The sequence below is a fragment of the Cyprinodon variegatus genome, unplaced genomic scaffold (assembly GCF_000732505.1).
Source record: "Cyprinodon variegatus isolate N-32 unplaced genomic scaffold, C_variegatus-1.0 Scaffold1047, whole genome shotgun sequence".
Lineage (NCBI taxonomy): Eukaryota > Metazoa > Chordata > Actinopteri > Cyprinodontiformes > Cyprinodontidae > Cyprinodon > Cyprinodon variegatus.
The window spans coordinates 14,020-20,192 of record NW_015151500.1 but is presented as its reverse complement, the minus strand read 5'-3'; the positions used below and the strand labels follow the sequence as shown (position 1 = coordinate 20,192).

Here is a 6,173-nt window from a genome sequence, read left to right as displayed (position 1 = left end):
GCTGATATTGGGTATAATTGAGACTGTTTAGAGTTCAAGATAATTACTTTCTATATTATAAGTAAGATACGGATGGTGAGATTCGCTTTTATGGGACTTTAATATAAATGGACAAGCACAACCTTAGGAAGAAAAATACATTTCTAACAACTTTAACAACTTAAACATGAAGTTCTCTGGTCTACAGTGTAATATTAATGTACTGATAAGAGTTGGCCACCAGGAGGCGACATTGTTCTATCCAAGTGTGTGTGGCAGAGACATTGATTAAAGTAGAGTTTGAAAACAGCCCCCAGCTCTAAACATGCTTAGAGGAAGATAAAAATGAAAGATATTCATCCAGCTGAAGCTGTCAGGCAATGTTTATGNAACTGATCAGTTCACCTGGAAACACAAACAAAGATCAGTTCAATGAGGGATTAGGAAAGGTCCAGTTTTATGGGGTGATGATAAAAGCCATGAAGCCTCCTAAAACTTTGAATGGAGGTAAAGTCACAATACATTGACTTGTTCATTTGGTCGTGTGTCATGATACGTTATTTATGATACCACCTTGTCTTGTGCCTCTTCCCTTAAAACAGTGGATCATGTCACAGCTGTGTTCCAAGCCCTGCCAATCCTCTTCCCGTCCAGCATCCCGCCACCTAAGAAGCTGGGCTTAAGCAGTGAGGCTCTTTTCCATGTCCTTACGGTGAGATATAGCAATATTCCATATTATATGTCCGTATTATATTATCAATGCATCTTGAGGGAAAAAAAGTCTAAACAGGATTCCTGGATAACAACTAAGCATTTCGTTTGAGCATTCAAATCCAAAAGAAACATCCTAATTAGCTTAAAATGACTCGTTTGTATCCCTAATTTACTCTATTAACCTCGGCTCCTGGTCCCTGATTTCTTTAACATCCAGACCTCTGAAAACAGAAAAATAAAGTGAATTATCAGGATATAGCCTACAGTTTGTGTACAGGACAGAGTGCACACAATGATGATGCAGTGAATAGTGATGACTCTCTGACCAATCAGGAGTCTGCAGTGTTTTACTCCACATGTTAGCATCGCCTCAGCTCACTAAGAACCTTGACAGAGGAAAAAAGTTCCTGAAAGCAGGTACAGCTACAACTTTGAGACAATGCAAAACAAAACAAAGGCCAGTTGAGCTGCTACTATGCAGTGAAAGAGGGATTTTTTGTGACTTTCCTGGCAAAAATTCTCTTACTTTTTAAAAATCATCCCAAGAACATTTTATTTTTTAGGAGAAACACTGGTGTATTAACAAGAATGCTTCAATAATCACTAAGAAAAGGTCAATTAAATTTCTAATTGAATAGCCCTGCTGTACAACATCTTTCTCTTTTGGATTACTATGACTACATCTATTGAAGTATAATTCTGAGTTCACCAATTTCCTAGTCCAGGTGTGTGTTGTAATGTTTTCCTAATCCTTTACCTTCATTTGTGTCGTCTAGACTTCAGAGGATCCTGATAGTTTCCTGCGCCAGCGACCAATGTCTTGTTTCTGAGAACAACTGCATGATCGCCATTGGAAACAGGCCAGTGACCTTCAGCATTGAGAGGTTTAATGAGGGACTTCTCTACCTCATGTCATATTAATATGCCTTGCACCTCACTTACCCAAAATCTATTTCCACACTTCTGTCAGGACTGAAAACAGAAATTCTCCATGATTCCATTCATGAGCAAGATTTTACCCTTTCGTACAAAGAAGCCATTGGCGAGTGGAAGTCGTTCATTGAGTGAGTGAGTCTCTTCAATCTGCCCCACTCTCTGTCTCATGTGAAACTTTCAGAGAGTCTGTTTCAGAAATGGTTTGTCGCATTTGTTGTTGAAATGGAAAAATGTTCCAGTTGGATATTGTGCAAAAACGGCAGCTGCAAATATATGTTTGTCATGATGCTTTTAAGGGATCTGACCCACATGCAGAAAACACTCAGAGAACCAAGGGAAAGTTTTTTTTCTTTACATTGTCCTGTCTGGCAATGTGGCAATAAGTGTTAGGATTCCAGTCTGTGTGGTTTGTGTTTTTCTTCCTTCCTCCACCAGGTGGCGCCTGGTTCTGGTCCGCCTCCTCACACACCTGCGGAGGGTTACCTTATTAAAGGAGTGTTCTTAAGCTGCTGACTGCCACTACCTCGATGCCAGAGCGTTTGCCAGTTTTGGGTACTCTAGCCAAGCTGAGTTTTACTGAGTCAAACTGAGTTTTTGTCTACCTCAGTTTTAACCTTGCTGTTTTGTCTTTGCCTCTCGGCAGGAAGTCATCCTGCAAACTGGATGTTTCGGACCTTCTCTCCCCTGGAAGGATCTTCTGAGAATCAAGCTGAGCAGAGGATTCAAGTCTATGGTTCTGACCAAACCCTTTCCCCCAAGGATCGTTGGGGCTTCTCTCTGAGCAGGGGATTCATCTCCACAACAACCCGTTCAAGTACCATTGGAAATCTAAGTGGCAGTCAGCTTCTCTATTCATCAACGTACAACCGCATTCTGGGTAAACCCTGTCCGCACTCCATCGAATAAGACAAACACTGGAACATCCCACACCGACTGGAGACAATAAGAGACAACCATTTTCTGGAAATGTGAGTCAGCTACCTATATCTCCTCTTCAAGTTCAAGATTCAAATTTCCCACTGAGCCTGAACTAACCGCAGTGTCTTCCCCTCACTTTCCAGTTACGGTTGAACAGTGTTCATAGGTACACTGGACTCATCACATCCTTCTCAATAAACCTGTTAAACTTTCCTCTGGTCTCTCTGTTTGGTCTTCTGCATTTGGGTCAGATCTTTAGTTGAATCATGACAGAACACTGTGGCCAAACTGTTGACCCAGCAGAAGCCATTCAGAGAGCCCTTCGTCTTCAATAAACCGTAATCCAGAAAAATCAAAACCATTTCCACGATCTCAGTAACCAACTGTCTGAGCTGAACAGTCGAGTGAGTAAATTAACCGAGGCTGTCCGTTTTTCTCTCCAGGCTTCGGGCCCAGCCAGTGAGCTAGCCCCGCAACATGCTAACCAAGCCGTTTTTGCTTCCCCACATTCTGAGTGTCAGCTGGCTAATCCTCCCAGGTTTAATGGAGATCCCAAGAAGTTCCGTGGAGTCCTCATGCAATGTCTAGTTCAGTTCAACCATGCACCGAGTAAGTTTCACCAGGATTCTACAAAGATCTCATATATTATCTCGCAACTTACAGACCGAGCTCTGGACTGGGCCGAGGTAAGATTCCTCATCCTCTAATTAAGGCTGCAGTTACGATCAGTTTATCAAAGAATTCAAGTTAACTTTCAACCAAGACACCGACAAGACGCTAACCTCTCATGAGCTACTGAGATTAAAACAAGGACACAGATCTGTTTCAGATTTCGCCATTGATTTCCGCATTATGGCTGCTGCCTCAGGCGGGGATGAAACAGCCCTTAAAGGCGTATTCGCCCATGCTCTAAGCGACTCAATCAAGGACAAACTAGCCATCCTTAATGAACCTGAGTCTCTCGAGGAACTAATTAATCTCTCTATCCGTTTGGATAACCGGATTCGAGCCCGCACTAAGGAAAGGGGTTGTAAAACAGCTCCTTCCAAGCTTCAGGTAACTAACAGTTCCCCCACTGAGCATCCAGCCAACCCATCGCCACCTGAATCTATGCAGATTGGCAGCATCCCTCTAAGTCCTGAGCAAAAGCAGCACTGTATGCGGGCTAAGCTCTGTTTATACTGTGGAAAAGCAGGCCACATTGTAGCCTCATGTCCTCTTTTGGGAAAAGCCAGGGTCCACCAGTAGAGAGAGGGCTACTGGCGGAAAAGAAGATATTACCCTCCTCACCTCGTCTACTCCTTCCTGCATCTCTATTATTAAACAAGAAATCTGTCTCTTTATCTGCCCTGGTTTATTCTGGCTGTAAACAGAATCTTATTGACAATGCCTTTTCTCAACAGATGGGAATAAAACGTATTCCTCTACAGAACCCTCTTCATGTTTTTGCCTTGGATGGCAGAGATCTGCCTCAGATAACCCACCAGACTATCCCTCTACAACTAATTGTTTCTGTGAACCACATTGAAAACATCTCTTTCTTTGTTTTCCCTACAGCTAACTCTGCATTAACTTTGGGTTTCGAATGGCTCCAGGCTCATAATCCAACAATAAATTGGACAAGCGGGCATGTGGACTCCTGGTCTGTTTATTGTCACTCACACTGTCTCAGACCCACTGAGAAGAAAATTAAAGCTGTTCTGGACTGGCCCACACCTGAGACTCGCAAGCAGCTCCAGTGTTTTCTGGGCTTTGCTCATTTCTACCGCAGGTTTATCCGCAACTACAGCCAAACTGCTCTTGATCTGACTGCCCTGACTTCCTCCAAGGTTCCCTTTGTTTGGTCCCCTTGAGGCGGAAGCAGCCTTTACTCTTAAGAACCTTTTTGCTAATGCTCCTGTTCTCACTCAGCCAGATCTCTCCAGACAGTTTGTGGTGGAGGTAGATGCCTGGGATTCTGGAGTTGGAGCCGTTCTCTCCCAAGTTTCCGGTGCCGATGACAAATTGCATCCCTGTGCCTTTTTCTCTCGCTGACTCACTCCCGCGGAAAGAAATTACGACGTTGGAGATCGTGAACTTTTGGCCATAAAGTTGGCTCTGGAGGAATGGAGACACTGGCTAGAGGGAGCTGCTCATCTGGTTCAGGTTTGGACAGATCACAAAAATCTCTCCTATATCCAATCCCCCAAAAGACTCAAAACCTGCCAGTCCCGCTGAACGCTTTTTTTCTCTCGTTTCAATCTCTCTAACTCCCTCCGCCCTGGCTCTCAGAACGTCAAACTGGACGCCCTTTCAAGGCAGTTTCCCCCGGACGAGTCTGTGGAGTTGGTTGCTCCCATCCTGCCTCCTAGCTGCTTAGTTGCAGCAGTTACCTGGAAGATTGAGGATCTCGTTAAACAGGCCCAACAGACTGAACCTGATCCTGGAACCAGTCCACCAAATAGAGTTTATGTACCTTCCTCCATCCAAGCTCGTGTGATTAATTGGCTGCATTCTTCTAAGTTTTCTGCCCATCCAGGAATCAGTTGGATGGTAGCCCACATCAGTCGGCATTTTTGGTGGCCCTCCTTGCTGAAGGATGTCAAGGAGTTCGTTTTAGCCTGCCCTACCTGCGCTCGCAACAAGCCCTCTAATCAACCTCCTTCTGGACTGCTTCAACCTTTGCCCATCCCCAAGCGACCCTGGTCACACAATGCCATCGACTTCATCACAGGTCTCCCCACTTCCAAAGGTATGACTACCATCCTCACCATCATTGTCCGTTTCTCCAAGGCCTGTCATCTCGTTTCTCTGAGAAAACTCCCTACAGCTCTGCAAACAGCCCAGTGTGGAAGCTCATTGGTAGAATTCTCTTATGACAGAAAGAAGGCCACGAATTCACATCATTCCGTCATCATCCGGAGGGGGGAACATTTATTTACAAAACCGAATTCATACAGCTGTCTTAAACACTTCATACATTCAGCGCCATGTCCTTACATCTGTAATTTCCCCCACCTTCAATCCATTGTGGGCGGCCTTTTATAGGCTCCATATCGCACTGTGTGGATGCATGTGCACGACTGGACACTCTTCCTGGAAATCTCTTAGCCTATGATCTGATTGCGTGCGAGTCAGCCAGTAAGCACCCTGTTTTTGCCAAGATTCGTACGTGACTCCCAGCTTGTAGACTCCCTGTTTACATGTTGCATTCTCTGTGTTGCTAAGTGAGCATAAGGTCAGAAACAGGACTACATAACGCAGTACCACTGCTTCCATATTTGGCAAGCCAGCCAGATATTTATATTCTACAGCATTAGAGACTTTATTTATTGCTAAGACTCATACTTGAACTTCAAGATGTACTGTTTTGTTGCTAAGTAAGTATAGGGCCATGTTTAAGGATATATTCTGATTCTGATTTCTGATTCTGATATGATATAAGACAATAAAACTGATACTACATTCCCCCCTGTAGTTCATTGCAGATGAAATACTTTGTCATGTTACATGGTGATGTGAATACTACGCGACTAAGTGCACTTACATGTGTGTGAAGTTTAAATGAAAAAAACGAAATATTAACGTTACGGACACAGCCTGATATGGATAAAAGTTGGGGAATATAAACCTCTAGATGAAACTAT

The 6,173-nt window shown here is 43.9% G+C and overlaps 1 long non-coding RNA gene across 1 annotated transcript; it reads left to right on the top strand.

Moving 5' to 3' along the window:
- The first annotated feature begins 362 nt into the window (after positions 1-362).
- LOC107101042 lies at positions 363-1,964 on the top strand. The gene is made up of 3 exons (XR_001482059.1): positions 363-486; positions 582-691; positions 1,470-1,964. It is a non-coding gene; the product is annotated as an uncharacterized LOC107101042 (long non-coding RNA).
- The last annotated feature ends 4,209 nt before the right edge of the window (positions 1,965-6,173 follow it).